At 38.2% G+C, this 11,046-nt stretch overlaps 1 long non-coding RNA gene across 1 annotated transcript; it reads left to right on the top strand.

The window, feature by feature from the left end:
- Positions 1-722: 722 nt before the first annotated feature.
- Positions 723-6,200, top strand: LOC120566132. The gene is made up of 2 exons (XR_005640340.1): positions 723-838; positions 5,218-6,200. It is a non-coding gene; the product is annotated as an uncharacterized LOC120566132 (long non-coding RNA).
- The last annotated feature ends 4,846 nt before the right edge of the window (positions 6,201-11,046 follow it).

The following is an 11,046-nucleotide window of genomic DNA, read 5'->3' as shown; positions in this document are numbered from 1 at the left end:
CGAAAGATGCACCGGCGCGTCCTAACAGTGTTTGACAAAACTCCTACTCAAAAAGGGATATTACAAAATGTTATTTTAGCCTAAGACTTTGGTAAACTCATTTAAAGCACCAAAATAATTGGTACAACACATCATAAGTTAAAGTTTTAGTTCGTAACATTTTGATAATGAACGTCCGACACATTCAAGCCATTGCAAAATGAGTTGCTACAGCGCTAATTAAGACTATCAGCTCCACACAACTCTCTCTGTATTTCTCAGTATGGCTATGTTCAGAAGATTGTGTCGTACAGTGACTTTGGGCGTCATTATACGGAAAGCTGAGTTTGTTTTGAACATTTTGATGTAAAATACATGGGCATCAGGTTATATGCAAATACCCTAAAAAGGTAAATTTAAGAAGATTTGTGAAAATGCCCTTAGACATTATAAACCCAGAGCCCAAACCAGGAAATAAATATAACATTTAAGGAAAGAAACAACATATGAGAAATTTCCATCAATAATGACATTTATAAGCTGTTAGCAAAACGACTAAACTAAATGATTTTGAGTTTTGTGTACCCATAAAGCATTATAAAAAATAAGTATGAGGAGTGGAGCATGTTTAACTGATCAATGCAAATTATTTGATGCTGTACCTCCCTCACTTTGAAAGTCAAAGTACTGTATGTGCAGTTAGCAGTTCCTATTTGCATACAGTATTTATTCTCCCTTTTAAACACAGGTCCACATATATAAGGTGTGGTTCCACAGTAAAACCAGTAATCTGCACATTTACTCCTCACGATGAAGCTGATTCTGTCTCTCACTCTCATCTGGATGCTCTCCAGCACAGGTAACTCTACTTACTCTTTAATCAGGGCTTATGCAGGTGTTGGGGTCTAATATAAAACGCTTAAGATATGAAATGCTACATGGAATGTGATTTAAAATTGAATTTAAGTGGTTTAGTGTAAGACTTTTATTTGAAATAAACATGAATATTAGCCTCATTTTACTGCTCACAGAAATGCTTCTAATCCAGATAACATGTAATTTCACAAAGGGACTAAGGATGTTAAAGTGAATGTGTGAAGAGTAAACATTTTCCATGCAGAGTTGAGAGGTGGAGGTGAAGGGACACGGTGCAGGTGTCACTGTAGACTTAGTACTTAGTAAATGCTGCAGCCATTTAAATAGATGATATCAGTAAATAAGTTCACTTAGTAATTCATTATCTGTTGTTTCATGGTCACATTATTTATGCTCATACAGCTCATCACCATCATCATTTAACATAAATATTATCCTTGGTGCAGATGAAGCGCTTCAGAGTTTCAATACTTTTTTATTAACCAATTAATTTTGTCCTCAGGTCAAATTTGACCCGTTTCTATATCAGAAATATGGATTTCTTACAACCAAATAACACAACAATAACAAGGATGGTTCAGTACGTTCTTCTCAAGTAGTGAACAGATCACTACTTAGATTGAATTTTGGGTATTTTATTCAATTTTATAGCATTTGAAAAAACAATTGAAATGTTTTCTAAACAGTATCCTGACTTAAACTCCTCCTCTGATCTTAACTATTTGTCCAAGTAATTCATCATTTACCCTTTTTTAACTCAAACATTAGGTATGATTTCATATAAATGAAGTGTAAAACTAGTGGCAATAAGTTGGTGTTAGTTGAGTACATAGTCGTGGTAGTGGGAAAAAAGTGTCAAAAGCGTAAAATAATAAAATAATGCCCCAAAAAAGTAAGAAATGTCCCAAAAAAAACCCTGTCAAAATGTTTAACACACCCGAATACCTAAACAAAAGAATAGGGCAATTGCAAATTACTCCAAAAATAGTCTATATCCACGACATTTCACTTTCGGGATTGTTCCGGTGCCGCCGGAAATTTCGCCGGATGTCCCTGTTTTTGGCCAGATGTCCGTCACCTTCCTCTTTCTTTGTGTTGGCGTTCTAACCTCCGGTGGATTTCTGAGGACTAGGGTTAACTGCTCCTCAGATCTCTGTAGGGTAAATCCAGACAGCTAGCTAGACTATCTGTCCAATCTGAGTTTTCTGTTGCAAGACTAAAACTACTTTTGAATGCACACGTTCCACCAAAACCTCCCGAGGCTATTTTGCAGCGGCACTGTGGCTCTGTCCGGCGCTTTGCACCGCCCAAGACGATTGGGATTGGTTTAAAGAAATGTCAATAAACCAGAGCACGTTTTTCTCCCATCCCGGAATGCTCTGTGGACTAGCCAGACCCTCCTCCGCAGCACTGTGGAGGAAGGTCTGGCAAAGCGAGGCTATACGGTGGCTGGCAGGGGCAAACGCCCTGCAACTTAAAGGAACACGCCGACTTATTGGGAATTTATCTTATTCACCGTAACCCCCAGAGTTAGATAAGTCGATACATACCCTTCTCATCTCCGTGCATGCTGACGGCTCCAGTGGCATCAGGCCATCACAGAACAGGCAGGTGAATGGTTCCAGCAATCCTACTGCTCCGAATAAGTGACAAAATAACGCCAAAATGTTCCTATTTACAGGTTGTGATTTGTAGAGTGACAGCGTGTACAAAAAACAACATAACATGAGACAAAGCTGTCTTCTATCCCTAAACAAACCAGGAACTATATTCTCAGGCGGAATAATATAGTACTTTGGCGGAGTGATATGCTCGCAGCAAGCCTGTCTGAGAATATAGTTCCCGGTTTGTTTACTGTTAGAAGATGGCTGTCTCATGTTAAGTTGTTTTTTGTACACGCTGTGACTCTACAAGTCACAACATGTAAATAGGAACATGTTGGCGTTATTTAGTCACTTTTGTCACAATTCGGAGCAGTAGGCTAGTTGGAACCAGTTACCTGCAGGATCTATGCTGGGCTAAGCTAATGCTGGAGCCGTCAGACAGCGTTACAGCACGCACGGAGATGAGAAGGGTATGTATCGACTTGTCTTACTCTGGGGGTTACGGTGAATGAGCTAAAGTCCCAATAAGTCGGCGTGTTCCTTTAAGAAAACACATGCAAAAAGACAAAACACAAGCAAATTAAGAAAACAACTTCATTAATTTGACAACACATGCGCAGCATTCAGCAAATGCATTTGTTTTCGGGGTTTGTCTGCTTTTCTTTTTGCATTGTTTCTATATTTGCAGCGTGTTTATGTATTTGGTTGTGTTGTGTGTATTTGCAGCATGTTTGCTGAATGCTGCGCATGTGTTTTCAAATGAATGAAGTTGTTTTCTTAATTTGCTTGTGTTTTGTCTATTTGCATGTGTTTTCTTAAGTTGCAGGGCGTTTGCCCCTGTTGGGTTAGGGTTAGGGTTAATAAGTTCTATTTAACGTTGTCAAAACGGAACTAATAAGTTTAGCCAACAAAACTACGTGGTTATGTTTAGTGAACCAAAAAAACTTGGTTATGGTAGGAAAAGATCCTGTATGGCTTAGAATGAGTCACGGACATGACTAGGTCACAGACTTACGTTTGTCACAAAGTCAGTCAATTTAAAAAGGTCATCTTTAACTTTTGGTTTCACACCAAAGCTCCTGTTTCTTTAGAGTTCAAGTACATATTGTATATTATTGGATTATGGTGATAATTTGAAATATAGTGTATATTATTGTATTATGAAGAATACGGATGCATTAAGAAGTGAAAGGCATTTTAAAGTTATAGCTGGTCAAGGTGAAACTACAGTCATTTCAATGACACTGTACAGGTAGTACAAGGCAATACAAGGCTAATGTATTTACACCAAAGTGATTCAAAATGCTTTAAATAAGACATAAAGTCATTGAGATAACATATAAAAGAAATACACACTAATGTAAAAAGACAAGAACAAAACACACAAATATGATTTGACAACTTAAAAAGATGATTGAAACGAGGTCAAACAGAACAACCCACATTAAACTGTTGTATGCAAATTAAGGTGCAGCTACAGTGCGGTGCAAGTTTAATGAATAGTTCCAAATTTAACTTGCATTGGGAAACAAAACAGTCTACACAATAAATGGTATCATTGAAGGGAGTGTACAGAAGGGTTGCCAGTTTCACAACATTTTATATGATTAAAAACAAGAAGCACATGCAAAGTCGGTGATGGGATAATAAAGTGTGAGTTAGGACATTCCTTTACTCTGTGTGTCAGACTTGTCCCTCCCTGTCAGAACAATCACAATGACACCGTCGCCCCCAATTTCCACCAAATGCGGAACGGCTGCGGATCCGCTCCGGAACGGCTCCGGAACGGCGGCGGGGTCATTAGGTTTCCAACAAAGTCAGTGTGTGTATTTCCACTGACTGCAGAACGGCTGCGTTCCGACTGCGTCCCAGCTCCAGCGGTCCGCAGCCCTCCGGAGCTGATACGCAGAGCTTCTATTTTTGCCGGACGCCGGAGACCTCCGCAGCAATTCGGCACACGGCATATAGTGCGGGACAGGAAGTCGAGTGCCGAAGCAAAATAAAACATCCGGTTAATTTTCAAAATAAAATACACTGTGCTCATGGCGGATCATATTTCCCTGCTACTACACCTTTAAAACACAGCACAGAGCTGTTTCCCCTCAACAAACTGTTGTTGGTTTTGTGGTTCTATTCTATGTGAATTCGCGAGAATTTGTGGGTCCTTGTGACTACAGCTGTCAGTCATGGCCGCAGCCGTGCCGCAACAAATCCGGACCTGGTGGGTGTTGACGGACGGCGGAGCACGCAGCCGACACGCAGCGGAGCCGGTCCGCAGCCGTTACGCATCCAGTGGAAATCCAGAGTCATTCGTTTATGCATCAAGAAAATTCTTGTGTTTCCTTTTTGGGCTCACTGATGCATGACTCAAAATAACAAACCTGTCTGACACACTGCTTTAGTAAAGGAGAACTAGAGATGTAGAAAACAATCAAAACAAATAGTTTTCAGAAAGCATTCCCCATTGGAAACAATACATTCTAAATTAAGGATGAAGTATGTACTCTTTATTATTGAAGTAAACATTGCCAACATTGAAAAAGGGTGTGGGAACATGTGTTTACATGATGTTTTTTTCAAATGACAAAAATTTGTGTCTGAATGGTCTTGTATGAAAATATGGTAGGATCAGTAAAATCAGTCAACACAATCTAAAGAAATTGGTAAAGCTACATCGCGAAGCTTCTGAGCTGTCGTTGAATGGCGTGGGCCTGTTGTTTGTTTAAAGTGCTCATTTTATGCTTTTTGGCTTTTTCAGTAACAATTACACTCGCTGCCACAGAGACAAATACAACCACTGCGACAGCAACAACTACAACAGCCACGACTCCAAAACCTTCCAGTGGAGCCTCCTGTATCCAACTGGGTATGATCCGTCTGCTGCTCGGACTCCTTATGTTTACCCTCTGTTAAAATACAGAAACAGCTGAGACTACCCACCTATGAAGCTGACCAGAAGCACCCGTTGAAGCCTGGACTTAAGTTTACTGCTCACTGCAATCTTTAGTTGGCTTTTACAGGGGAAGGGAAAATCCAAATGAACATAAAAACAATAACATGTTGCAGTAGTTTAATGTAAAGTGATGACATCTACTGTACTGTCTAATAAAGCTTTCTGATGAGACAACATGAGTTTGTGGCCAAGAACGATGAACCAATCAGTGGAGCACTACCCACCTATGAAGCCGCCAGAACCACCCGTTAAATTTACTGCTCACTGCAATCTTTAGTTGGCTTTTACAGGGGAAGGGAAAATCCAAATGTAGAAAAAAGGGGGGATGTAGTCTGTGTGAAGCTGAGGTGGGACGAGTAGGCAGCAATGTAATAGACACACATACATGTAAACATGGGAACATTACTTTTGCCAACTATAATCTGGAATACAATGTGAATAACATGTCACAATGCACATCACACAAGGAATAATCCAAAATGAGACATCTGGTAATTAAACAATGAGGATGCTTTGTCAGAGCTGTGCAGTTACCTGAAAATTAAGCACACTTTTGCAATAGATCATACATATATAAATGTTACTTGATGATGTAACTATCTAATTTAACAATTTATCTTATCACAAATTGCTCATTTACATTTATTTAAATAATTACAATCATTATTTTTCTTTGCAATCTTTTCTTTGTTTTATCACATAAAAACAATAGCATGTTGCAGTAGTTTAAAGTAAAGTGGTGACATCTACTGTACTGTCCAATAAAGCTTTCTGATGAGACAACATGAGTTTGTGGCTTATCTGTGGTGTTTTTATCCAAAAGGCCAAGAACGATGAACCAATCAGTGGAGCACAAAGAGACGTCTGGGCCCCGCCCATATTTGGCTTCAGTTCAAATAATGTTTAACCTTCCTGTTGGCCTCTGTCAAATTTGACCCATTTTCAAAACATTTCTATGTCAGAAATTTGGATTTCTTTCAACCAAATAGTAAAAGAAAGTAACGTGGATGGTTCCATACAACATTCTTCACAAGTAGATTAAATAAAAAAAGTCTAGAATAAAAATGTCAAACGTTGAGAAAAGTTTCACCCAGAAAAAGTTGCATGCTCGACGGTGCAGCTGCCAGTCCTGGAATTTTAATGGGGTTGATGGGTACTCTCTAGGTTTTGCAAAGTTGGGTTGTGAGGGTATGCTGGGCATTCATGGCCTCCGCCATCGAAGGAGCAGACATGGAGAAAGCGACACTGGGACTCTGGCTCGTTTGTGGCTGACTGAAGATGTTTGCAGTCGTAAGAGATGGATGGTTTCGCTTAAAGTCCTGAGTGGAATCCTTCTTTAATCCCCTTGATGAGGAACTGTACGAAAGCTAGATCAGGATGATTTTTTAAGTGCAGCTGCCAGTGCTGGAATGTTAATGGTATGGCAAGGTTTGGCAAAGTTCCACAGAAGAAGCAGAAATGGAGAAAGTGGCACTGGGACATGGTGCAACCAATATCATTAATGGTATTGCATATGCTACGAGTTCCTTGGGACAAGATGGGTCTTCCTCTTTTTTTTGATACCTTTTGGCAGTAGAAAGCATATTCAGGATGCTGTAACATGTTCAATCCAGATGAGAAATAAGCAGCTCTGGCCTCAGTGTGGCCGCTGCATTTGGAGTTTACATGTTCCCTCATGTTCACATAGAGTTTCCTCCCCCATTCCAAACACGTGCAGGTCAGGTGAATGTGTTTGTGTGCCACGCTAGGAGCTAGGCATTATAACGTTTGTTACAAAGTGACCCACGTTCGTCTCTGAAGTAAAGGCTGGACTACAATAGAGCTGTTTGCAGCAGTTTGTGAACTGTGTTTTCTGTTGGAGGTAAGTCCCTTTGGGGGGGGACTTTGGGCTTTTTCACTTTGTAAACCTACAGTATAACGTGCACAAAAAGATATATAAAACAATAAAGGAAAGGGAAAAGCCAAAAAGCATAATATGAACACTTTAAGACACTTTTATTCTCTGGCTTTTAATTTTAATTGTGATGAACTTATTTTCTTTCCTTTTATTTGATGTATCTATGTGTATGTGTGTATACTTGTATACAGTACATGTGTGTGTGTGTGTGTGTCTGTGTGTGTGTGTGTGTGTGTGTGTCTGTGTGTGTGTGTGTGTGTGTGTGTATATGCATGTATGTATGTACAGTATGTATAATATCCTGTTTATGTGATTTCAATGGTTTCAATTTGTGTCTCAAAACTTGTTTCTACTTGAATCGTGTTGTATTTCCACTATATCTATGTATATATGTGTGTTTTATGCCTTTATACATATGTTTTTGTCTTTGTGAAGCACTCTGGTGCAAACTTGTTTGCTTTTAAAGTGCTATAAAAATGAAGGAAACTTGGACTACTCTGCATGATAATATCAACTGGTTTTTAAATATCAATCTATGAAGACTTCTTACCTCACAATTTTTCAAAGCCGTTTGTGTCTCTCACTCAGATTAAATGTATAAATGCAGTTAGATATTGGATTATATAGGTATGGTGTGTCTGACTACTGACACCAGCATTTAGGAAAATGCAGTGACTGGCCTGAAGGGGCACTAAACTGTAGATTATGAATCATTTTAAACATGTTTTTTTCTCCGTTGTTAGATATGCAATGCTTATATTTCCTGTTTCTATGTAACATTTTATATAGTTGCTCCTGATTGGCCAACAGAGAGTGCTGCATCCCTTGTTGTCAACAGAATGTTCCAGGATCTGTTTCAATATTTACTTGTGCGCAAGTCTCACAAGCTTGCACTCATAGTTTATTAACTGGTTTCAATTTTAGGTGGTTGGATAAAGGAATGAAATATCTTGGAATTGAATTGAACCCAAATATTGATGATATTATGGCTGACAATATGGGGAAAATGCTCAACAAAATTAAGACTAACTTGGATAAATGGAGTAAGTTAAATTTAACATTATGGGGGAAAGTAAACACAGTGAAAATGGTCATAGCCCCTCTTATCAATTATTATACTAGAATGTTACCTATGTGCATACCACGGCCAATACTAATAAGTTACAATAACATGATAAAACGCTTGCTATGGAATGGTGGTAAACCTCGCATTAACATTAATCGGCTCTGCCAGCCAAAAAAAGAAGGGGGGTTGGCCCTGCCCAATGTAGAACATTACAGTATTTCTTTTGAAATGTCTAGTCTGGTCAAGCATTGGGCGGGGGGAAATCAACCTAGACTGGATTTTAATAGAACCCGAGCTTGCCTCTCCGTTTACACCAGTAGATATTTTATCACAAAAGTCAAATAAAGGGAATAAAATACAAATTTTCTAAAATGGTATGGTTGGAGGTACATAAAAAATACAAACTTGTTACATATGTGCAAAAATACGCCCCCTTGTGGCATGACCCAAAAATTTAAATTAATAAACAGACTATTTACTGGGCACAATGGCTAAGGAAAGGTATTAGAACTATAGGTGATCTATTGGAGGGAGACATATTTATGTCATATGATGATATCAAAAGGAAATTTAACTTGGAGGGTCGTGACCACTTTTGGAAGTACTTACAAATCAGAGATTGTTTGAAAGGAAGTGTTAAGTTGTTAAATGGGAAAAATCCTATAGAGACCTTTCTGCTACTACCTCCACTACTATGCAAAGCCTCAAAATGGTATAATATTTGCCCTTGGGTTAAAAACAATACAAGTAAAAGTCTGAAAGTAATATGGGAAAGAGATTTAGGATGTACAATGGATGATGATACATGGGATTCAATTCTGTCAAACAGTGGGTTGCACATTAGAGAAGCTAGGGGTAAGTTTATTCAATACAAAATTCTTAATCGATATTATTATACCCCTTCCAGGCTTTATAAAATGGGTATTGGCAGAAACGATCTTTGTTGGAAATGTCAAATAGCTAAAGGTACTTTGATGCATGCCCTTTGGGAATGTCCGGTGATCTCTGTTTTTTGGAGCAGTGTTTTAAGTTACATGCAGGGTTGGTTATCCTGTAATCTGCCCAAATCACCTAGACTGTGTTTACTTGGAGACAAAGTGCCAATGTTAAATAAACATACTTTTAGAGTGTTAAATACTGCTTTGGTAACATGTTCCCGACTCATTTTGAAATTTTGGAAGGACTCTCGTGCCCCAACACTTACAATGTGGAAAGAAAGAAAGACTGAGAATGCTGAGTGTGAAAAGATGCTGGGACGACTACATTGTACGAATGAAACCATGAAGGAACAATGGGACAATTTCTGCACCTACATGTCTACAATGTAATTTGAACATCAACTGTTTACAGAGATTTACATTTACTTTTTTGTTGTTGTTGTTGTTGTTTCTTTGTTATAAAATAAAAAACTCAAATATTTGAATTATAAAAAAAAATATATTTACTTGCGCAACTGATCGTTAAATGTTATCTTTCTATCTGGAAGCAATTTCATATTTTAGTCCATTACATTGAATTACGATTCTGTCAAATATTGTTGTTATTTTCTTTTCATTGAAAATGTCATCACGCTTTAATCAAGTGAGGAGGAACAACCTCATTCAGGATGCTGCAACATGTTTAATCCAGATGAGAAATAAGCAGATCTGGCCTCAGTGTGTTCGCTGCATTTGGAGTTGAAATGTTCCCTCATGTTCCCATGGGTTTCCTCCCACAGTCCAAACCTGTGCAGGTCTGGTGGATGTGTTTGTGTGTCGACCGTGTTAGTGTACTGTGTGTTGAATCTTTTTCAGCCTTTCGTGCAGTGCATGCTGGGTAAACTCCTGTAAACAGACATAAGCAGGTACAGGGGAGGAATGATGGATGTTTGTTCTCAGTGATGAACATAATGTAATAACTTCTGTGTGAACAATTATTGATTTGTCAATTCCTCATTATTTCTTAAGATGCATAAACAGGCGTGAATTCCTAAAACTACCTAAAAAGCAGGACGATGTACCGGTTCAGATTGTCAGGAAAAGATGAAATAAGGCTCATCTATTTATTTTGAACATTTTTCATATAATTATTTCCCACCCTAATTTATAATGCTGCTGTACCTTATGCAGGGCCGGACTGGGACTAATTTTTAGCCCTGGACTTTTCATGCCTTAGACCGGCCCTCTTTACTTAACAACTGACTATATTACAATAAAGGTTAGTTTATAAGTTTGCCATAGTGCACTGTTCTCCAAAGCCTTGTAATTCAGCACAGTTTTGTAAACAATCACTATTTCCAATTCAGTACAAACACAGTAAGTGTTGTAAACAGTTACCATCTTTAAAACAACACAATGATGTTCAACAAAACAACATCCAAATTTATTTTCTGTGCAAATAAGATATCCAAATCTTCAAATGAAACAAAAGAATAAATATAAAATAAAGACATAAAGGTTAAATAAAATGTATTGCACTTTCTAATGACACCATCATCTATGTTCATAATATAATGTCATTTGCACATGTTTATAGTCTCATCTACTGTTCTGTTACTTTTCGTAATCCTTAGATACATCCTACCTCACTCGCAGAGTTTTTCAGTAATTCTGAATCTGTAAATAATGTTGATGTTAATAATATTGTTTTGTTTTTTGTTGGAAGCCACTAACTTACATGTCGTTACATATGT

Source organism: Perca fluviatilis, chromosome 9, assembly GCF_010015445.1.
Source record: "Perca fluviatilis chromosome 9, GENO_Pfluv_1.0, whole genome shotgun sequence".
Classification (NCBI taxonomy): Eukaryota; Metazoa; Chordata; class Actinopteri; order Perciformes; family Percidae; genus Perca; species Perca fluviatilis.
This window is presented reverse-complemented; position numbering and strand designations above follow the sequence as displayed.